This window comes from Oncorhynchus masou, chromosome 18 (genome assembly GCF_036934945.1).
Source record: "Oncorhynchus masou masou isolate Uvic2021 chromosome 18, UVic_Omas_1.1, whole genome shotgun sequence".
NCBI classification, from domain to species: domain Eukaryota; kingdom Metazoa; phylum Chordata; class Actinopteri; order Salmoniformes; family Salmonidae; genus Oncorhynchus; species Oncorhynchus masou.
Genome location: NC_088229.1, coordinates 15,697,149 through 15,721,912, shown reverse-complemented (window position 1 = coordinate 15,721,912; position 24,764 = coordinate 15,697,149). Strand labels below are relative to the sequence as shown.

General features: G+C 45.4%; 1 pseudogene; it reads right to left on the bottom strand.

Moving 5' to 3' along the window:
* Window positions 1–3,398: 3,398 nt before the first annotated feature.
* LOC135504050 (LIM domain and actin-binding protein 1-like) lies at window positions 3,399–17,629 on the bottom strand (annotated as a pseudogene).
* Window positions 17,630–24,764: the final 7,135 nt, after the last annotated feature.

Genomic DNA, 24,764 nt, shown 5'->3' with positions numbered 1-24,764 from the left:
ATGCATCCTCTAAGTGGATCAAACTGACCAACCTGCAACCTCGAAATGGATAAACCTGCAGGTCCAACATTTCTGCTAAATCAGGGAGCCCCAAACATAGCAATGCAATGCATGTCCAACATTTCTGCTGAGTCAGGGAGCCCCAAACATAGCAATGCAATGCATGTCCAACATTTCTGCTGAGTCAGGGAGCCCCAAACATAGCAATGCAATGCATGTCCAACATTTCTGCTGAGTCAGGGAGCCCCAAACATAGCAATGCAATGCATGTCCAACAGTTCTGCTGAGTCAGAGAGCCTGCTGGCAATTCCGGTTATAGGCACTAGGCTTCTGTTTCTCCGTACTAGTGAGTGAGTAGTGCCCTCCTGTGAGCACTAGGCTTCTGTTTCTCCGTATTAGTGAGTGAGTAGTGCCCTCCTGTGAGCACTAGGCTTCTGTTTCTCCGTATTAGTGAGTGAGTAGTGCCCTCCTGTGAGCACTAGGCTTCAGTTTCTCCGTACTAGTGAGTGAGTAGTGCCCTCCTGTGAGCACTAGGCTTCTGTTTCTCCGTACTAGTGAGTGAGTAGTGCCCTCCTGTGAGCACTAGGCTTCTGTTTCTCCGTACTAGTGAGTGAGTAGTGCCCTCCTGTGAGCACGAGGCTTCTGTTTCTCCGTACTAGTGAGTGAGTATTGCCCTCCTGTGAGCACTGGGCTTCTGTTTCTCCGTACTAGTGAGTGAGTAGTGCCCTCCTGTGAGCACTGGGCTTCTGTTTCTCCGTACTAGTGAGTGAGTAGTGCCCTCCTGTGAGCACTAGGCTTCTGTTTTTCCGTACTATTGAGTAGTGCCCTCCTGTGAGCACTGGGCTTCTGTTTCTCCGTACTAGTGAGTGAGTAGTGCCCTCCTGTGAGCACTAGGCTTCTGTTTCTCCGTATTAGTGAGTGAGTAGTGCCCTCCTGTGAGCACTAGGCTTCTGTTTCTCCGTACTAGTGAGTGAGTAGTGCCCTCCTGTGAGCACAAGGCTTCTGTTTCTCCGTACTAGTGAGTGAGTAGTGCCCTCCTGTGAGCACAAGGCTTCTGTTTCTCCGTACTAGTGAGTGAGTAGTGCCCTCCTGTGAGCACAAGGCTTCTGTTTCTCCGTACTAGTGAGTGAGTAGTGCCCTCCTGTGAGCACTAGGCTTCTGTTTCTCCGTATTAGTGAGTGAGTAGTGCCCTCCTGTAAGCACTAGGCTTCTGTTTCTCCGTACTAGTGAGTGAGTAGTGCCCTCCTGTGAGCACAAGGCTTCTGTTTCTCCGTACTAGTGAGTGAGTAGTGCCCTCCTGTGAGCACAAGGCTTCTGTTTCTCCTGAGCACAAGGCTTCTGTTTCTCCTTATTAGTGAGTGAGTAGTGCCCTCCTGTGAGCACGAGGCTTCTGTTTCTCCGTACTAGTGAGTGAGTAGTGCCCTCCTGTGAGCACGAGGCTTCTGTTTCTCCGTACTAGTGAGTGAGTAGTGCCCTCCTGTGAGCACTAGGCTTCTGTTTCTCTGTATTAGTGAGTGAGTAGTGCCCTCCTGTGAGCACTCACTAACCTGCCTACTGGAGCTGAGCTAGCCTGGTCCCAGATCTGTTTTTGCTGTATGGCCAACTCCTATGGTCAGCGTCATGCAAGACATTTACACACAGATCTGGGACCAGGCTAGAGCTGGGTTGGTGGGAATAAAAATTATATTCTCCATATCACATGGATGGCCCCTTATCAAGGGTTGGAAATAATCATATATATTGAATGAGTGTCCAAACTTTATACACACACACATACATACACACACACTACCAGTCAAAAGTTTGGACCCTCATTCAAGGGTTTTTCTTTATTTTAACTATTTTCTACATGGTAGAATAATAGTGAAGACATCAAAACTATGAAATGACACATATGGAATTATGTAGTAAACAAAAGTGTTTAACAAATCAATATCTATTTTATATTTGAGGTTCTTCAAAGTAGTCATGACAGCTTTGTTACACATTGACGGTCCAAGAACACAGTGGCCTCCATTCTTAAGTGGAAAATGTTTGGAACCACCAAGACTCATCCTGGAGCAGGCCGCTCTGCCAAACTGAGAAATGTGGGGAGGGGGAGGGGAAGTGACCCAAGAACCAAATGGTCACTGACAGAGCTGCAGAGTTCCACTGTGGAGATGGGAAACCCTTCCAGAAGTTCAACCATCTTTGCAGCACTCCACCAATCAGGCCTTTATGGTAGAGAGGCCAGATGGAAGTCACTCCTCAGTAAAAGGCACATGAGAGCTCGTTGGAGTTTTCCAAAAGACACCTAAAGACTCTTGACCATGAGAAACAAGATTCTCTGGTCTGATGAAACCAAGTTTGAACTCTTTGACCTGAATGCCAAGCGTCACGTCTGGAGGAAACCTGGCACCATCCCTACAGCGAAGTACGGTGGCAGCATCATGCTGTGGGGATGTTTTTCAGTGGCAGGGACTGGGACACAAGTCAGGATCAAGGGAAAGATGAATGGATTAAAGTACAGAGAGATCCTTGATGAAAACCTCAAGCTCAGTCAGGTTGGATGGGGAGCGTCGCTCCGTACTAGTGAGCGTCGCTCTTGGAAGGTTCACCTTCCAAGAGGACAATGACCTTAAGCAAACAGCCATGACAATGCAGCAGTGGTGTCGGGACAAGTCTCAATGTCTTTGAGTGTCCCAGCCTGAACCCAGTCCAACATCTCAGGAGAGACCTGAAAATATCTCTGCAGCGACGCTCCCCATCCAACCTGACTGAGCTTGAGAGGATCTGCAGAGAAGAATGTGAGAAACTCCCCAAATGCAGGTGTGCCAAGCTTTTAAAATGTTATTTCACCAGGTAGGCCAGTTGATAACAAGTTCTCATTTACAACTGCAACCTGGCCAAGATAAAGCAAAGCAGTGCGACAAAAAAAAAAGAAACTAACACCAGAGTTACACATGGAATAAACAAAAGTAGTCAATAACAATAGAAAAAAATCCATATACAGTGTGTGCAAATGGAGTAACGAGGTAAGGCAATAAATAGGCCATAGTAGCGAAGTAATTACAATTTAGCAGATCAACACTGGAGTGAGATGTGCAGATGATGTGCAAGTAGAAATACTGGTGTGCAAAAGAGCAAAAAAAGTCAATAAAAACAATAGTGGGATGAGGTAGGTAGTTGGATGGGCTGTTTACAGCAGCAGCGATTGGTGAGCTGCTCAGATAGCTGATGCTTAAAGTTAGTGAGGGAGATGTATTGTAACACATACGAAAGACAATGCTGTAATCGCTGCAAGTCAAAGGGTCTGAATACTTTCCCCACGCACTGTAATACATGTATCAAAAGGTGTTTTTTCCATTTTTCGATCTACATGTGTATAATGAGACTAGAGGTTACTGAATATTTTGTATAACAATTTCTTTATTCAAATTTGAACAATGATAACCAGCAGAATACGTAATGTGGTGGAAACCCTTCCAGTCCTTACAGCTATCCTGCTGTTCTGATAAAACATATCACCTTAAAAACATTCATAAAACTACTGTATTTTCAAATACAGACAAAAATGGTGTCTCATTCACTGGGTTCAGTTCATATTATCAGCATTTGTTTGGTTTGTACCATCTTCCGGACAAACCCAGAGCCAAGGTCAAATGTACATAGATAAATTTATACAATGAGTAGTAGAAAAGAAAGAAACTGACATCACACCAAACGCAGCCAGACACCGTTCTTTAGGTTAAAGGGAAATGGAGAGAAAATCTACATTTCAAACGAAAACAAAAAGGAGGGGCGGAAGTTCAGTCAACAGCCTGATGATTATGTCTAATAATGTTCCTGACTTAATAAACCAGTCTCTTTCAGTCCTCTTCGTCCTCATCTTCCTCATAGTAGCGGTTCCTCTTAATCATCTCCTCTACAGACACGGCCTCCTTGCCATCCCAGAAGCCCACATCCTGAGACATGTGGTTGGTCTTGGGTCCAGGCTCCACCTCCGGAGATGAGGGGGGCAAGATGATCTCTGACGAGGCAGTGTGGCAGTTTTGAGAAGGCAACCCTTCCCCATCTTCTCCCTCCTTCTCTTCTTCATCCCAGTCCTCCTTCGCTCCCTGTTCTTCTTTTGACTCTAGTGATTCGTGGTGATTCTCTTTTAGAGGTGTTTCTCTACCCTCCTCAGTGCTGGTTTGGTCATTAACATAGCTGTCGTCAGAAGGTGTGTGGTAGTCAGGTGACAGGCTGTCAGACTGTTCCCGGACCTCTATGATCTGTTCCTCAGGACTGGAGGCCAGCTCAGGCTCCCTGTCCTCCAATGAGCTCATCCTCTCCAGCAGTTCTGGCTCAGGATTGGCTGTCTGACTGGCAGCAGGACCAGGAGCATGGGAGGGGCTGGCCAATGAGAAGGGCTGGCTGCGCTCTTTGAGGGAGGAGCTCCTGCAGAGGGTGGAGCGTTCGGTGGACTCTAGGCTCTGGTCGGGGAAGGTCGAGTCACCCTCTGGGGGCCACTTGGCACGGGATGGTCTGCCACCGGAGCTCCCTTCTGAGATGGGGCTGGACCCCATGTTACCCCCCTCTCCATCTCCTTCGGTGCGGGGAGGCCAGGAAATCTTCAGCCGACGTGTCTCCACTGGCTTGTCCTTCTCTGTGGAGATCTGGGTACGGGTCTCTAGGGAGGCTGTTACCACATTGACCTTGGCCAGTGGAGACTCCTCTACTGCTGGGCTGATCAACAGTGTGCCGGTTGAGGCACACTTCTTCAGCTTGTCTTTGGAGAAGGAGGTGACCTCTGTGGTCTGTTCGGATCCGCTGTTCCTCCCCAGCCCCACTCTCTCCTTTGGTCTCCCACAGCTCCTTGTGAGGGCGCAGGCCGAAGCCCTCATCATAGTTGCCCTTGGCCTTGAACAGCTGACAGAAGTGAGGCTTGCAATAGACAAGGCTGTGCAGAGAGGCGTAGGTTCCCAGGCTGTCCAGCAGAGGGAGACAAAACACATTGAGAAAGACCATCCTTTTTATAATCAAGCAGCATTAACCCTCATCCTTGAAAACTCAAGAGGAACAAGACTGTGAACCTAACAACAATATAAGGTCCACTAACAATGAGGTTCACAGATGTTTAAACAATAAACAAACAATTCCTTGCTGCATGGCATCTGTCCAATCCACTTACCTGAGTTTGGTGTTGCAGTGGGAGCATCTGAAGCAGGTGTTGTGGTAGACCTGTTGGTTGGCCACCAGTCTCTCCAGAGGGTAGACGGTCTTCTGACACGACACACAGCTCTCCTGTGCAGGCAAGCAGAAGCTCTGTGCACACACAAAATAGAGGCATTCAAGGCAGGTTAGTTAGGAGAGGGAATGGTTTCTCTGAGAAAAATGCAGAAAAGGTACTGTTGAACTCACCCTGGGGTTCTTGGGCTGGGCTTGATCGTTCTGGGTTGAGGATACAGAGGAGGTGCCGATACTGGAGCCTGCTGTGACATGAGACTAATATCAGCAACAACAGAGGGAGCTGTTGTGAATATACTGACCTAACACACAGAGTACCCCAAACACATTCCTAATATTGAGTTGCTGGCGTGCATCTGCCCACCCCCTCAACTTTAATTTGTCTGGACATGGACTCTACAAGGTGTTGAAAGCATTCCACTTAGAAGCTTGCACACATTGACTCCAATGCTTCCCACAGTTGTGTCAAGTTGGCTGGATGTCCTTTAGGTGATGGACCATTCTTGAAACACAGGAAACTGTTTGAGTGTGAGAAACCCATCAGAGTTGCTGTTCTTGACATACTCAAACCGGTGCCTGGCACCGACCATGCCTGTTCAAAGGCACTTAACTTTTGTCTTTCCAATTCCCCCTCAATGTCACACATACACAATCCATGTCTCAATTGTCTCAAGGCTTAACATCCTTCTTTAACCTGTCTCCTCAGCTTTACCTACACTTAATTGCACATCTGGCCCTTTAATTGGCATCTACTGTGCTGTCTAATGTGCCGGTATATCGATGGTTCTATACTACTGCTGCTCATGTCATGGCAAAGTTTGCAAATAGATCCTAATGATATACTTCTGCCAGGTAAGCCTACTTTCCAGTTAACATAATTGACAAGGTTTTGGGGATAGTACTTTGATAACCCACAAGACAGTTATCACATCAACTGGCTACTAGTGATGGCCATTCCGAGTCTTTTCTGTGAGCCAGATCATTTAGCTCTGGATCCCAAATGGCTCTGTTCAGTAATGCTTAGAAATGGACCTAAAACCATTTTTTTTTAAATCAATAATTTAAAGCTTAAAACAGTTCATTAAGTCAGATCGTGAAGTGTTAATTCAAATATATTTTTACCTGAATATTATGGCCTGAACATAATTTTATTTGGGGAGGGGTGGTTCAAATTGAATGCAGGTAGATCAGAATCAGGCTCTCCTTATACTGTTCCTGCACTGCGAATTACCATCTTCAGTAAAAGTGATGCAAATTAGGCAGCCAAATGAACGCCTCTCACATATGCAACTCGCTTCCTGACAATTACCAAGAGCCATTCGTTTGCGATCGACCCAAAGTTACTGGCTACACATGGAGTGATGAACACCAGCACCACACATCCAGACAGGGGCAATATTGCTGAAACTTAATATTGAAACAGATAGTGTTCGGTTTGGCTTTTTAAGCCAATAGTGGCTAACCAGGGGTGGGATAATGTCAATCTTCTATTCGTTTGATAGTAGCTGGGAGCTTGCGGTGTCTGATACTTCAAAGATTTATGACAGTTTGTGGTGGAAAAGGTGAATATTGCATGTACTTTAAGAATTGTTTGGCGAGCTGCTCACAGGTGGCCTGCGAGCTGCTCATAGGTGGCCTGCGAGCTGCTCATAGGTGGCCTGCGAGCTGCTCATAGGTGGCCTGCAAGCTGCTCATAGGTCACAACCAACCTGTTGGAGACCATGATACTGATTGATTTAACAAGGAACATCAAAAGGGATCCAAGCTTTCACCTGGATTCACCTAGACAGTGTATGTCATGGAAAGAGTCGGTGTCCTTAATGCTTCGTACACTCAGTGGAGGAGACATAAATGATGACGAACAAGAATATAGATTTGGTGAAATGTAGTGGTGGACCAAAATAGTTACCATTGCTCTCTGTGGAAGAGGCTTTCCTACTGTTGGGCTCAGAGTCCGAACCCTGAGAGGAGAGGAGATCATGATTTACGAATGTTTTCAGACATAGACACACAGACAAAGAGCACAGTTTCTCACCATGTCCCCACTGCCTGGGGGTACATTCTCCTTCTGTTTGTTGCTGCAGATGAGGCCTGAGTCCAACTGATCACTCTGTCAGAGAGAGAAAGACAGGGACCTGTTTTACAGTTGGGATAAGTAACCTGCACATGACAGGTTCTGGCCGGGATGGGCCTGAAGTTTGGTTTGGTTTATTTCGGATCCACATGATGCTTTTGCCAAAGCAGAAGCCATTCTTCCTGTGGTCCAAAAGTTATTACTTTGGGCTCAAGTTCAGTCAGATTTGAGAAGTCTATGGTTGCACATGGTAGTTAGTCTTCCATGGCAGTGTAAAGGACAGGAACTCACGCTGACTGAGGAGGATAACACCTCGGTTTTAGACACAGCAGCCTGGTACATGGCCATCCTGTCCCTCAGGGGCATGGACTCCATACTCCCTGCATCTAGGAGACAGACGGAGAGAAGCGCAGGTTACACACATACACATTGCGCATAAGCTATAGAAAGGAAAGTACAGGCTATAGAGTCAGCACAATGCAGACTGTGGGTCATGGGGAGCATCCCAAATGTCCCCCTATATAGTGCACTACTTTTGACTACAGCCCCATAGGCTTTGTTCAGAAGTAGTGCACTTTTAAGGAATAAGATACTATTTAGGATGTAGCCATGGTGTTTGTCAGGCTGTGATGGGAACAGGTTCACAGGGGAATGCAAAGAAAAAGCAGTCTTCCTGTAACTATCATTCTTCCTGTAATCACTGGGGCATCTGGCTGATCATAACACAAGGAGTGAGCCCCAGCCCTCTCCATACAGTCTATACCACTGAAACAGCTACAGGAAGGAAACAACTTACATATGTTTTGTGTGGCCTAGTGAAACAATATACTCATGGAGAAGAATGCATTTGATTTTAACTCTGGTGTCCTATTCCGTGTGTGTCCCTTCAGTGTAACAGTACCTCCAAGTAGCTGGTCCATGTTATCAGTGATGCCTCCGATCCTCACAGGCGCTCTGGACACCTGGAAACACAGAGCCAAGCCACACTATCAGGACAGCATGATTCCACTATGGTAGCCTTTACATTGTAGACTCAGCAGGCTCTGAACATACGGACTAATGCCAGCAGCACCTGTATCGTGGTTTGCATACAGAACCGTATGATGCTCACATACTTAGCTCTAGGCTAGCATAAACACACAGTAGGAGAGAACTAGGGCCATCCATCAGACAGTTCTGAGCCCTGTGCTCTGACAGAAGAGGAAAACAGGAGTGGAGAAGAGAAGTGGTATGGCAGCCTGTCAGTCAGTTCCAGTAGCAGCCTGGCTTGTTGTCCAGCTCCCCCTTCTTGGCTGTCTGCCTCTGCATCCAATCCCTCTATACTCTAATCCCCTTATGAGCTCAGTGAGATAGCGCCTGGGGCAGATAGGGGTGTCTGCCTTGCCTCCCTCAGGCTGTACCGCATCACTGTGCGCCTCCCAAATTTTGTAACAATACAGAGGGCTCCATATATCTCCGCATTGACATGATTGGTTGACATTAGGTGGGGGCGGGAGGTCCTGTGCAAGCAAACGCATGTCCTTGACAACTTCCTTCATGACAGCTCTGCTCCATGAAGCACAAGTAGTATGAATGCTCTGACTTCTGCAGAGGCTGCATCGCAGTAAATGCTGTACGGTGACTGCAGACATTGGATTGACCACGCAGAGCCTTTTAGCCAGAGTGTGATCAGTGTCAGAGCTAAGAGAAGCAACAGGGTGTCACAGAGCCTTGTGAGGTTGGGACTACAATGGGCACAGCCTTAATAATACAGACAGTGGGGTATAAAACCCTGAAATACAAAGAGGAGACAGAGTAGTGCTGTTCCGAAGGAAAAGTCTTTCTAGGGTTGTGCGTTTGTGGCAGTCTGGTTTTTAGATCTGCATTGGCAGAAAGGGGTTGAACGTGCTGCTCCATCCTCCAGAGTGGATTAATCTAGGCTCTAGGGGGAGCCAGACCCCAGCTGGCCCAGACGGACCACAGGCGGCGAGACCCCTCTCTAACCCAGCCAGAGGGCCCCCTCCCAAACCAAACCAAGACTCAGCCGATACCCTCTCCAGATCATGGTCACGGGCGGTGCCTCAACAATATGGGGGAGGCTGTAAATAAACAATAGGCCAGGAGGCAGCTGAGCTCAGAGAGGGAGGAACTGATCAGCAAGCCAGACAGACAAAGACCTGACACTAATCCCACTGACAATTAAAACCCCCAGAGACAGATGATACAAATCGAGGCTCCTCCCTGAATCCTACCGCCAGCTGGCTGGCTGGGCATCAGAGCAATAACAAAAAAGGTCCATTCAAAAATCAGTGAGTTTTAGGCTACATATAGCCCAGAACCACCATTGACAAAAACATGAAAAAGTCCTTGATAAGCCAATTCTCTGACAGTAAGCATAATTCACCAACCATAGTGCAGTCAGTGTATAGGCTAACCCTCCCATCAAAGGACTCATAGCGTAATGCGCTAGCTAGAATCTAGTCAAAACATTAAACAAGCAAAGAAAGCAAACCAAATATTAGGCGGAGACTGTTTCAGAGCCGCAGCACTACAAGTGAGCTTATGGAGATCCAAGGTTGAGACCAAACAAAGAACAAAAAACATATTTACCTCTTGCAAAGCAACACTAGGAGCTACAGGGAGAAGCAGAGTGGAACACAAGGAAGAGGAAAGGAGTTAAGCTGGCGCGCTCATATCTGTCCTGGAGGAGCTTGGAACATCAACAGCAGCTAACTCGATTCTGTTCATTACACTGTGGCTCCACTGGACTGGTGCCTCTCCTTCGTCCTTCCTTTCTGCCTCGTCACAGTCTCACAGAGAGGGGGGCATATGGAGGGGAGTGGGTCTGGAAAGGAGAGAGGGGGGTGACCGGGGGGGGTGAAGTTGGGTCAATTAATTTCACAGTGCCTCTCCCTCATGGCCGTCTCCTCCAGCGAGAGGAGCAGGAGAAGAGAGAAGGAGGAGGGGCAGAAGGAGAAGGCCTTGCTTTGATAAGCCAGGGAGGGATTCATCAGAGGAGGCTCAGTTTCTTCTCTACTGCAGTAATGTGCCTGCCCCATGACATCACCACCTCTCAAGGAGAGGGGCAGGGGCTGAGCTACAGGTCAGGGAGCAGGTCAGGCACAGGGCTGGGTGTGGGTCGAGGGAAGGGGCAGCCAGGTCACTTCCTGGCTGTCAGCTGAGAGAACAAGAAAGAGCTGCTCATGTGCTTAAGAAGTGAAGGAGGGTTCAGCCAGCTGGGGCATGGCAGGTGAGGCAACTTGTTAAGCTGCTACAAAAACACTCCTCTGATCTGATGTCCAGGCGGGCTTCCATGTTCAAAGGCCGAGTAGTAAGCTAGTTATCAGAGCCAGTGCTGTGGGTTTTAAAAAAAGAAAAAAATCTGAATCTTAAAATCAATGGTCAACTAAAACCCTACCTTATTGGAATGTTACATTGACATTCTGGCCTAACATTTGTACAAACCAGGAAAAACAAACAAAATAAAGACTGTTAGTCTAGACTCTAGAGTAGAAAGGGTGAAAAATATCCTTTGCTTTTAAATGAGCTCATCGAAACTGAACAAAAAGAAAATGCAACATGTAAAAAGTGTTGATCCCACATTTCATGAGCTGAAATAAAAGATCCAAGATATGTTCCAGTTGCACAAAAAGCTTATTTCTCACAAATTTCTGCACGTCCTTGTTAGTGAGCAATTCTCCTTTGCCAAGATAATCCATCCACCTGACAGGCGTGGCATATCAAGAAGCTGATTAAACAGCATGATCATTACACAGGTGCACCTTGTGCTGGGGACAATAAAGGGCCACTAAAATGTGTTTAGTCCCACAAGTTTAGTCCCACAACACAATGCAACAGATGTCTCAAGTTGAGGGAGCGTGCAATTAGCATGCTGACTGCAGGAATGTCCACCAGAGCTTTTGCCAGAGAATTGAACGTTCCACAATAAACCACCTCCAACATTGTTTTAAAGAATTTGGCAGTACGTCCAACTGGCCTCACAACCGCAGACCCACGTGTATGGCGTTGTGTGGGCCAGCGGTTGCTGATGTCAACATTGTGAACAGAGCGCCCCATGGTGGCGGTGGGGTTATGGTATGGGCAGGTATAAACTATGGACAATGAACGCAATTTTAATTTTAATCCATGTCAGTTTGAATGCACGAGATCCTGAGACCAATTGTCTTGCCATTCATCCGCCGCCATCACCTCACATTACAGCATGATAATGCACGCCCCCATGTCGCAAGGATCTGTACACAATTCCTGGAAGATGAAAATGTCACAGTTCTTCCATGGCCTGAATACTCACCAGACAGTATTTGGGATGCTCTGGATCAACGTGTATCCAGCAACTTTGCACAGCCTCTGAAGAGGAGTGGGACAACATTTCACAATCAACAGCCTGATTAACTTTTTTTTCAGGCATCTGTATTCCTAGTCACGTGAAATCCATAGATTGTGGCCTAATTTATTTAAATTGACCGATTTCCTTAAATGAACTAACTCAGTAAAATATAAAAAATAATTTATATTTTTGTTCAGAATAATTGCTAAAATATACTAAAGCACCAAAAATTGTCACATGTTGCCTTTATATCAACATGGCTGTTAACCCCAGAGGGAGCATGAGGAGGATAGGACAGTGGTTGTTTTGAAGAACCCCATTAATCTGCCTGAGGACATGTTTATAGCTAGCCCATCTCGGGGAGTGTTCTGTAGTGAGATGAGGACAGTCATAGCGGTGCATGTGACAGGGAGCATGACTAACCCCAGGAGGGCTCGGACCCTTGGAGAACACAACACCTTCCCTTCTAGAACAGGAACAATGGAGGACACACAGACCAGTTGTCTTATGAACCACAATACTTCAGCTTCAGGCAGTCCTCTGACCTCAGATTAAAACACATGGGGCTTTTCTTTATCAAACCCATCGCATAAGTCACCATCAGAGCAGCATGTGTAATCACACCACCGGATCCACACAACACTCTCCTAATACCTAAACAATAGAAAAATGTTTCCATTCAGCCAATAGCCATTCCCACTATTTATGTGACGGGAGATTTGAAATATAACGTCAAGTCATGTAAAGAATAAAAAAGGTGTCTGAAAATATTATACGAAAAAATATTTCCTATTCATTTCTTTGTTGAAAACATGCTAGTTTGTAATCAGTGACTTTGGACTTACTTTGTTCTGCTGGTTCTCTCCTTTCTCAAACATCATCTTGAGGTTGTTGAGGGAGATGTTGGGCTTCTCACTGGGGACACAAGGTACTTCTGCTACTGCCTCCTGCCTCTCTGGGTCTCTCTGCTGCAGTCTTCTCTCCATGCCAGGTCCTGCCTGGTCCTCAGCGGCTGTGGGACTGGTGTCGGGGTCTGGTGAGAGAGGTGGCTGGGCCTGAGTGGCCTGGGGCTGGATCTGATGCTTGGCTTTAGGGTTTAAGGAGAGTAAGCAGCGAGTGTGGGTGGTGTGGGGTAACGGGGCGCAGGACGTGGCTGAGGACTGGACAGGCTGCTCCCACCACTTCGTCAACACACTCAGGTTGCCACTGCGGAGAGTTGGGGGCAACGGATCTGCAGCCTCGAGGAGGACGTAAAGAGAAAGTTTACTTTATTAAGATATCCATTATATTCACCAGGGCTACTCAACTTGTTCATACAGTCTGACTAGCAGAAACATAGCAATGGCATAAATCAAAAGGGTGTACAGTTTCTGTGCCTAATACAATCCAATAATAAAATAGAAACATTGTGGAATTCAACCCAGAAGGGCAATGAGGGTAATACTATTAGCAGCATGTGAAGGAGATAAGATAGAGACCAACAGGTAATTGGACAGAAAACAGATACCAGTCACCAATAGTTTCAGGACACAAGAGTAAGAGTCTCCAACCGCATTCTAATAAAGCTACCATTAGCATTCAACTGGACTAGCATCTTGCCAACAACAAGACCTCTCCCTAGCTAACCCAAACAGCTGACTACAGTTTCTCATGCTCATCAAATGACTAGGATTATGACTAAAATAATTTAAGGGATGTTTAACACAAGATAGGCCTACTCATGAAAAGTATCTCAATGCTGTCTTTCAAGTAACCAACTTAAGCTTTGTCCTGTGTTGACATAACAACCATGAAAATAAGATAAGTGAAGCTGAAATAACAATTTACAGCCATTTAAATATGCAGTACGGAATTAAGTGAGAGAGAGGGGAAGGGGGAGTGAGAGAAAAAGGAGCCTCAGTGAGGAATGCTGATAATGGGACTTATGTTGACTGATAATCCAACTGTATTATGCGAACATGTCATTTACATTTCACCAAGAGGGCACCATTGTCAAACAGAAAAGGGTCAGTTGAGGAAAGGGAACAATGCAGGAAAAGAGAAAACAGGAGACCTGCCGCATGCCCCCTCCCCAAACTGAAGAATTTACCTAATTTGACATTCTTTGAAAATACCTTGAGCCTCTGCTAACAGTGACAATAGCGAGTTCTACACCACAACCCAGGTGTAAACCCCAACATCATAATGAGGAGTCCCAGACGCAAACTGAGTCTTTGCGTTTGCCAGTTCAATTGTCCCCTCCCCCCACTGGTTATAAATACCGGCACTTAAAATGTTCTACTGCTTGAGCACCCGCACCTCTTATAGAATATAGGCTTCAAATTATTGCAGCACTTCCCCACCTAAATATATATGTAAACAGTACTGTCACCCAGAATGAGTGCCAGCACCCATTTCAACCCACTTCAAGCACTGCTTTCAGTACAGTACACCAAATGATGGTATATCTATGCCAGACACCTACCTGGGATTGAAAAAGTCGCTTAATATAGAAAAAAAATCCCTGCCGTCTGTTTATATCCCCTCAAGTGCAATTCCCGGGCCGAGCCAACTGACCCCCGGGAAGAGTGGATGTATCGGCAAGGTGGGATCAGGCATTAAATTGTCTTCCTTCATGGCCGTGAAGTGAGTGACCACCCAGGAACAAGAGCATCGATGTGAAACGACAGTGGAGGTATTATCTATTTTAAGATTAAAGTCTCAATATAAGGATTAAGGCTTTTCTAGTCTAGCCTCCAACTACAGCATGTGAACATCCGTGTGTGTGTGTGTGTGTCTCAGAGAGAGAGAGTGAGGATGAGTAAGTACATGTGAGAGAGAAATAGCTTTGTTAGATATTTGCACTTTCCAACCCTGACTGGATACTTACTGCTTTCTTCCTCTCCGAGTTGCCCTCCTCTGCAGCCAGTTGGTATCTAGGAAGAGGATAGATGGGGTTGTGAGCATAGGCCTGCATCATGAGGTAGAGCAGTTTATAGGTAGTCCGTTTACAGCCCTGTCTTAGCCTCTAGAACTAAAACTACTTGGGCGTTTGTGGGGATCTCTTCTAATTCCAATTATACACAAACATGGATCAACGCTGTCTCCTGGTGGTCAGACACTGAAACCTTCTCCGAATATCAAAATATGAAACTACGCATGTCAATGACCCTGACCATGTACCAATTATAAGATAGTAAAAGGGACGTTTCAGTCAATAAAATAGCCTACTAAGACGCTGGATGGTAATTTGGGGGAATAAAGGAGAGATTTCACAGGAAGTTCATCTCATTTGACTTATTTTCACTATTTAAAATGAGAAGTGTCGACATCAGTGAAACTGGAATAACAGGTTTGTGGCGATGTTATGGATAAACATCATTCCACACAAAATAGCAACAGCTGGAAGGGAAGACAAATGTCAAACTGTTGAAAAGTAGAGGTATGAAGGGGGGACAAATCCAATCTCAGACATGTAATAGTCAGTGCTGTTTCTACAATTGGCTAGACAAGCTGGTAAAAATCTAGCCTGGTCCATGATCCATTTGTCCTCTTGCCTCTCAATGACAATGAGTTGGCATGATAGCACAAGCAGACTGGCACTAAGGCTAGTAAAAATCAGCAATGTTATCAAATACAGTTTCAAGCCATTTAATGTTCTGATCTTGTACCGATCCAGCAATCACAGACAGGACAGGAAGGGACAGGACAGGTGAGGACAGGACAGGTGAGGACAGGACAGAATGGCAGTGAATGGTGATCTGTTACTAAAGTTTCAGGCAGCAGTGCATACTAGGATGGAAAAGACATCAGTGATCAGGAGTATGTTTGTTTCTACCTTGATACAGGGTTATGTACAATAGAGAGAGAATAGATACATCTGGGTGAGTTTAAATGTGAAGAGAAGATGTTAGGAAGTGAGTAACAGTCACAGTAAGGGTAAATGGGAGAGAGTGAGAAACTTACTTGGAGAAGCGCTCAGCAATGGCATTGTTCCTGCCTCTGGTGCCAACTATGGACAACTCCTTAGCTGTGACTCTGAGGGAGTGGGAGGCCCACTGACTGCGACTGAACGGAGCGATGGCCATCTCTGTTCTCAGGGAAAAACTGCTCTAGCTGGCTGGAGGGTGAAAAATAAAATAAAAAATAATAAATAAATATATTTAAAAAATAAATTAAAAATCGGTCAAATTAACCTCACAATTCCACCATAGACAATCATGGAATTAGAAATCCTTCGAAATAAAAAAACTCAGATGTGTTTACTTCATGACAGCAGTATCTCAGCATGTGGGAGGAGACTGTATGACCAATACGTCTATGTCTGCAGTGAATGACAGTAGGCTACAATTGTGTTAATTACTTGCGGTTCCTATGGATGAATCAGCATTGAGTAAGGCAGTAGCCAGCACACAGCAGCTACTAATCCATTATTGAGACATCATTGTCTTATCATTGAGACATCATGACGTTGAAGCCCCCAAGCTACTACCAGCAGGCACAGGCCTTCCCCAGTCATCTCTCTGTCAGAGTTCTGTGAACTACCCACCTGTTTCCTGGTACGTCACACAGACTGACTGGAATTCAGGGCAAGCAGATGCATGCACTCACTCTCAGCCTAACTGTCATTACACGCGCTCACTCACTCACTCTCAGCCTAACTGTCATTACACGCGCTCACTCACTCTCAGCCTAACTGTCATTACACGCGCTCACTCACTCTCAGCCTAACTGTCATTACACACGCTCACTCACTCTCAGCCTAACTGTCATTACACGCGCTCACTCACTCTCAGCCTAACTGTCATTACACGCGCTCACTCACTCTCAGCCTAACTGTCATTACACGCGCTCACTCACTCTCAGCCCAACTGTCATTACACGCACTCACTCACTCTCAGCCCAACTGTCATTACACGCACTCACTCAGCCTAACTGTCATTACACGCACTCACTCACTCTCAGCCCAACTGTCATTACACGCACTCTCATTTCAGGGTTACACATGGTCCACCAGACAAAAACAACACCTATATGGATGATGAGGATTCGAGTTAGGGAACATAGTACTGTCTGAAACTATTGGTTTAAACTGTCATTTTTGAACAGAGGTATGGCGAGACAGGTTATATATTCCTTTATAAGAAGAAATAGGAGACACCTTCCTTCCACACACCACCGTGAGGATCTCACAGTTATTATGAATAATATTGAAATCAGCAAAAAAGCCCCCGTTTAGCAGGTTGGCATGTATCTAGCTCATAAAACATGGGCCTAAACACTTTTGTTGCGTTTATATTTTTGTTCAGTATAGAAAGAGATATGCTCTTTAGTTTAGTGCATGCATTCAGGCAAGTCCCATTTACCAAGAGTCAACTGGTAGCCAAGAGTCAACTGGTAGCCAAGAGTCAACTGGTAGCCAAGAGTCAACTGGTAGCCAAGAGTCAACTGGTAGCCTTGACACTTTCTCTTCTGCTTTATCCACTGAGCGAACACTGCGCATAGATCCAAGTCAAAATATCACCTCAGACAATGATTGGCTATACAATAAAAATATAACTAATAGTAAATGCCTTGAGTACAGAGAGCAAACAGCTAAAATGATTAGTCCCAATTTAACTCCCAGCATTCAAAGCATTATTTCCAGACTGATAATTACCATGATAAGCCTTTATTTTTTTTAGATCAGCTTATAAAGACTACTGTTTATTTTCTCGTTCATGATTTACAGAAAAGCTGTTTTGCATCACATCTCATGAAAACAAACATAACAGGCTCTTAAAAATAATCTCACCCCATAAGAATTCTAAAGAGCTTATGCACATTACTTACCTTTGAGTCCTCTCTTACTACTTCAACTTCACTCAGTCTATTTGCCTTCTCCCCAGTCTCTTTGTCTTCTCTCTCAGTCTTCAAGCCTTCTCTCTCAGTCTTCAAGCCTTCTCTCTCAGTCTTCAAGCCTTCTCTCTCAGTCTTCAAGCCTTCTCTCTCAGTCTTCAAGCCTTCTCCTCCGTTCCTCAGTAACAGTTTGCTGTCTTGCACTGCTGCATAGAAGTCTGTAATATGCTTGGAGAGATGGGAGGGGGCAAATGAAGACCATGAGACTCCAACCAATAACGATGCAGAATTTACCTCCACCTGGCAGGTACAGTCAGAGTCCCTCCCATCCAAAACACTGTGTTCCGGTGTACACTAGATATCACACCCACAAAGTCGGGTTCCACAGCCACAAAGTCTATATTAGCACACCAAAAAAAATGCTTTGGTATTAAAGAAAGGTTAGGGTTAGGCATAAGTTTGGTAGTGTGGTTAAGGTTAGAGTTAAGTTTAAAATCACAATTTAAGAAGAGAAATTGTAGAAATGGGCATGATTTAGCCATAATTATGACTTTGTGGCTGTGTTAACTAGTGACAACCCTGTGTTCATGAGGGTGAATCTAAACGCAAACAAGGTGAGTCCATACCGTACAGCCTACACCTCCAACACAGTATGACATAAAGGGAAGAATCCCACTCAATTCCTGGAAGTAGCACAGACTCCGCCCACCTTCTCATGAGGTCAAAGGCTGAGGATGTGAGTCGTTCACAATCAAGAAAAACGCCACTGAGTGTCTGTGATCAAAAGACTTGAGATGTCTTATCGCAATCAAACCCATGTTCTCATCCCTCTTCAGCTTAAAAGGTCTGTCAATAAACCCATACCAAAATAAATCCTCTGTACCTTGTTGTTCCTCTAAGATGTTTAAGACATAATACCATGTGGTTAAACAGGACTGCTAAGCTTCAGATAACGTGGCACCGGGGTCTAGGCTTCATCAGTGTCACATCACTACAGTCTAATCCAAACCACATGATTCTACTGTGTGTGTAGGGCAGGGCTCTGTATCGCTAAAGATAAATGTAACCTGACAGATAACTATGTCTACGGCAGACAGGATTTCAGAGAATACAAACTTGGTTTCATTTAAAGTTGTGTAACAGTCAAAACCCTGTGTGGATCCGGATAAAACTCTCTCTGGCTTTACTTTGGACAGTCTGTGTGTCTTTGGAGGAACCACAGGTGAAACCTTCTTTTGGCTTGTCCTCATTACATGGCATCCATGCTAAGAATGGCTGACTATTCATTCACTAATTTATTACAATGAGTCTACTCCATATCTGCCAGGTATTTCATGCTGGCTCTACGCTCAACAACAAGCTGTATGCCTACAGGTAACTGCCAAAATAAAGGAAACACTTGATTTGAGGGATACAACGTATATTGAAAGCAGGTGCTTCCAAACAGGTGTGGTTCCTGAGTTAATTAAGCAAGTTTAAAAATGGCCAGTAGTTTGGCTACCTTAGCTAGAAGAAGATATCTCAGTGACCTTGAAAGCAGGGTTGCAATCCAGCTAGTAGATTTGGTTCTTTGGAAGTTGTGGAAATGGTTGTTCCTTAACCAGTAAAACTTAAAGTTCCTGTTCTGGGAACGTACATTTTTAGGTAGCAGGGAGGTTCTGAGAATGTTTTACTCTGGTTCCCTAAGTTTTCCTGGGAGGTTTTATTAATGTTCTGAGAATGGAAATTCTAGGTTATTTGAAGGTCAGAAGTTGAATTCACCAATTTGTAAGTCGCTCTGGATAAGAGCGTCTGCTAAATGACTTAAATGTAAATGTAAATGTAAGGTAAATTTTAAAAAACTGCTAGCTTAACTGTTTTGAACTCCAAGCACAGACACATGGAAATGAATTTGCTTAGGCATTAATCGTGTAAACACTTCTATTTTATATCGCACAGTGGCAGTGAGATTAGAACCTACAATATGACCTTCTGTTCTCTATCCATGGAATTGGATTGCATTGCACCACCAGGATGTAGCTAGCATTCAATGTTGTTTTAACTCGTACAAAGCTGTTCTTTTTAAATCTATAACAGACCCCATTTCGAAGGAAATAAGCACTCATTAAGATCAGGTGTGGCCAATTAGTGAGTCTAGCCAACACACTTAACAAGAAAGGATAGAGAGATTTTTGTTGAAGCTGAGAACGGAATGTTTTTAAATAACGTTCTTAGAACATTCTCTGAACGTTACTAAAGTAGTCTTGTGGTTTTTATGGAACGTTTTCTTACCTTTCTCAGAACAATTTGAAAACATTACTTTACATAGAACCATGAGAACCTTGTAAGTAACATTATGCTGAAGTACTGAAATTCACACAGGAGAATGTTGTTTCTTGACATTCTCTGAAATATTTGAGAATATTCCCAATGTCAAACCATTTGCAGAACATTCCTAGAACATTACCAAAATTGAAATTAAATGTAATCATGTGTGAACTTTTGGGAAATGTTCTGTAATGAAACACCAAGAAAATAACTTTTTTTTGTCAAGTTCCTTAAATGTGCTGAGAGCCAGGAAAATATTGTTCTCACCAAGCTCTAAGAAACATGTGTTTCTCAGAATGTTATGTGCTAGCTAGGAAAAGAGCATAGTGAGTTTAATGTGTGTCTCAGTCACCAGAACAACCCAATTGAACACTTATGGGAGATTGTGGAGCAGTGCCTGAGACAGCATTTTCCTTCACCATGAACAAAACACCAAATTATGCAATTTCTCGTGGAAGAATTGTGTCGCATCCCTTCAATAGAGTTCCAGACACTTGAGGATTCTATAACATGGTACATTGAAGCCATTCTGGCAGCTCGTGGTGGCCCAACGCCCTATTGTTTCCTTTATTTGGCAGTAACCTGTAGCTAAATGCAAGCAGGGGCCTGTAGACATGTCCCTTAACTAGTCATCTAAATCTCAAACAACATGATGACATCAGCAGCAGGAATCAGAATGTGAGAACTGTTTCCCACAATGAGTCAGTGTTCTGTGTAACATTAATTAAATCATGAGATTCAATCAACACAGAAGGGCCTATTTGGAAACCCATAGATAAAGATACTATGATCAAATAGACACAAACAAACATTGTGGAGCGGAAATGTCGTTTTTGGCTCGGTTTCGTCTATCCCAGCATTATATATTTGGAAATTAAACTCTGTTCCTGTTTGTATTAGCTGGGACTTTCATGGGAGGAGAGAGGGGAGTTGTAGGCCCATAAATAGAGATGCTTTTCTCATGGATAAAAAGTAAACATTTGCCCCTTAGTTGTTCTTATCCACATGTTGAGTAATAAAAGCAAAAGATTATTGCATAATTTTCTCAGCTCCAGAAGAAGTACAGTATGAGGGATAGCTAGCCTATCATGGCTGAAGAGGAACACTAAGGTGGTACCCAGCAGTTACTGTGTTGTCTAAAGCCCAAGCTGATCGATGCTCTGAGTGCAGACCCTAACTTTGTGCAGCAGCATTCAGACTCTCTCAGACTAGTGTCCCGGCAGGTACCTGCAGGTCAAAGCCCTCACTGAGGCATTAGAAAAGGCCCGGGACCTTCTGGACCATGTGATCCACAAAGGAGCCACTGCTGCAGAGGAGTTACTGCAGTTCCTGATAGTCAATGAACTGCAAGAGACGTTCCTCAAGAAACTGTCAATGAAGCATCAAAGAGCTGCAGGTCTACTCCTCTTAAGTCTAACCTGGGGGATGTAGCTACCCTTCTATTGGACCATATTTACTGCATAAACCATTCTTGGGGAGGCTGAAAAATGATGCACAGTTTATTAACATTTATATTTTGTTGTTTATCTAGGGGGAAATTAATTTACCAGAAAGAGGAGACAAACCATTGAGTCAGAAGAAACCCTTCCTGCTAAACAGACAAGCAAGAATAGTTAGTTTCCCAGTGCTTAATTGCCTGCCGGAACAGGATCTGGCACCTCAGATTTGACTTTGTTTGTTTCGGCACCTATTTACCCGGATCCAGTACCTCTCGCATGATTTATTCCATTTTTCACTGTTCTCATTGTAAACATTTTAATAAAAGCGATGAGCATTAAATCAAGTTGCCTCCTTATTTCTCCCACCCCCCAGGAAGACAATTGTGTAAAAGTGCGGTCATCCTTCTGCTTATTCATCCTTTCCTGCCACACTGATTCCAGACCTGCTCTCTTATTTGCACATGGAGGTTATGGGGAGGGCCGGTGGGGTAAGTAACTAATCTTGACACAGGTCTTGGTAATGGTGGTCAGCTAGTGAAGAGGTCCCTACGTAATCATGTCACACAGCCAAGGTTAGTCGTCTCCCTACTGAATTTGAAATGTGGGAAAGCAAAATAAAAAATGGATAAGAAAAGGTAATCGTGTTTGATGACCAAAATCCAGAGAAAGCTTGTGTATTGAACCCAGAACAAGCCAGAGAACTGTCAGTGCCAGAGGAGAGGAGTGAGGGCAAACTGCTCCTGATGACAATGCCTTAGCTAGCAGTGCTGTTTTTCCCACTAGTTCAGTATCAATACTTATTTTCCACCATAATTTGCAAATAAATTCATCAAAAATCCTACAATGTGATTTTCTGGATTTTTTTTCTCATTTTGTCTGTCATAGTGGAAGTGTACCTATGATGAACATTACAGGCCTCTCTCATCTTTTTAAGTGGGAGAACTTGCACAATTGGTGGCTGACTAAATACTTTTTTGCCCCACTGTATAGGTTGTCAGTTTCCTTCTGGGTTTTGTGGGACGTTGTCTTTGTTTGTTGCTTTGTGCACGACTAGCTTTACGTTCGGTTTGTGTTCATTGTTTTTTCCCGGTGTTACGTTTTCAAATAAAGAGAGAATGTACGCCTACCACGCTGCACCAAGCAGCGTGCCCCGGAGTGGAGGACATCATGGACATGGGAGGAGGTAATGGCAGGGCATGAGAGCCTGCTGTGGAAACAGGCGGAAGCAGCGGCGGCGATACCGTCACTGCAAGGAAGGAAGCAAGAGAGGCAGCCTCAAAAACATTTGGGGGGGGGGGGCACACGGGTTGGAGAGCAGAGCGAGCGGAACGAACGGAATTAAGGGGTGAATGAGAACCAACTCCCTGTAAATACAATGAGGAGTTGGTCACGGTTCAAGTGCCACGTTTTCCGGTTCTGCGCAACGTGCCTTCAGTGCGCATCCACAGCCCTGTGCGCTCTGTGCAAGCTCCCCGCAGTTGCTGTGCTAGAGTGGGCAATCAACCAGGATGGCTTGTGCCGGCTCAGCGCTCCTGGTATCCGGTGCGTTATTTCGGCCCAGGATATCCTGCACCATCTCTATGCACGGTATCCCCAGTTCACCAGCACAACCCAGTGCAGCCTGTGCCAGCTCCCCTCACTTGCCGTGCTACAGGGGGTATTCAGCCAGGACGCATTGTGCTAGCTCTATGCTCCAGACCTCCAGTGCGCCTCCACGGCCCAGTATATCCTGCGCCGGCTATACGCACTATGCCTCCAGTGCGCCTTCTTAGCCCAGTGCGTCTTGTGCCTGCTTTCCACACTCACCGAGCTAAAGTGGGTATCCAGCCAGGACGCATTGTGGCAGCTCCACGCACCAGGCTTCCAGTAAGTCTCCTCAGTCCGGTGAGACCTGTTCCGGCTCCACGTACAAAGCCTCCAGTGATGATTCATGGTCCAAGCCTCCAGTGATGATCCATGGCACGAAGCCTCCAGTGATAATCCATGGCACAGAGCCTCCAGTGATTATCCATGGCCCGGAGCCTCCAGTGATGATCCATGACCCGGAGCCTCCAGTGATGATCCATGGCACGGAGCCTTCATTGACGATCCATGGCCCGGAGCCTCCAGTGATGATCCATGGCCCGGAGCCTCCAGTGATGATCCATGACCCGGAGCCTCCAGTGATGATCCATGGCACGGAGCCTCCATTGACGATCCATGGCCCGGAGCCTCCAGTGATGATCCATGTTCCGGAGCCTGTAGTGACGATACATGGCACGGAGCCTGTAGCAACGATCCATGGCACGGAGCCTGCAGCGACGGTCCCCGGTCCGGAGCCTGCAGCAACGGTCCCCAGTCCGGAGCCTCCAGTGGCGGTCCGCCGTCCGGAGTCTCCAGCAGCAGTAGGCAGTTCAGAGCCCCCGGCGATGATCCACGGTCCGGTTCCTCCGGCAACGATTCACGGTCCGAAGTTCCACGGAAGCGGAGGGATCAGCGTGCAGAGCGGGGGCTACGTCCCGAACCAGAGCCCCCACCAAGGATAGATGCCCACCCGGACCCTCCCCTATAGAGTCAGGTTTTACTGTCACGCCCTGACCTTAGAGAGCCTTTTTATTTCTCTATTTGGTTAGGCCAGGGTGTGATTAGGGTGGGCATTCTAGGTTTTCTGTTTCTATGTTGGTGTGTTTGATTCCCAATTGGAGGCAGCTGTCTATCGTTGTCTCTGATTGGGAATCAGATATAGGTTGTCAGTTTCCTTTTGGGTTTTGTGGGATCTTGTCTTTACTTTGTGCACGACTAGCTTTACGTTCGGTTTGTGTTCATTGTTTTTTCCCGATGTCACGTTTTCAAATAAAGAGAGAATGTATGCCTACCACGCTACACCTTGGTCCAGTCATTTATCATCCGACGACGAGCGTAACAAAACAAATCAAAATATATTTCATATTTGAGATTCTTTGCCTTGATGACAGCTTTGCACACTCTTGACATTCTCTCAACCAGCTCCATGAGGTAGTCACCTGGAATGCATTTCAATTCACATAGTGCATTGTAGTTATTTGAGGGCAATTGCTGTGACAGCTTGGGAGGTTAATACACACGGCATGTGACGATGACAGAAGAAATTTCTCTCCAGAGGTAAAACGATTTGCATTTGATGGTGAGGTATTCCAGATTGGAAGAACAAAAGGATTTGAGTTCATGTACGTTACCACAATCACACCATGAGTTGTTATCATGAAACAAACCCCTCAACCCTTCTTCTTCCCGGAGAGTTCTTTCTTCCTGTGAATGGAAGGGGACAATATATCCGGAGAGAGCCATGACTCTGTCAAACCAAGTATGTTAGTATGTCCCTGATGTCTCTCTGGAAGGAGATCCTCGCCTTAAGCATGTCTACTTTATTTTCGGTGGATGACATGCACGCTGCCTGAGTATGACTAGGGCCCAGCTTCCTCTTCCTTTTCTCTGGTTTCTGCATTTTGGTGCAGCCCCCGGGATGGATAGAGCTGTCTCTGTAAGTTCAAATAAAGGATCCAAGTCAAGGAAGTAAAATTTCTGCTCAAATTTCTAGTGAGTGACACGCAATTGAATATCCATAAGTTATTTG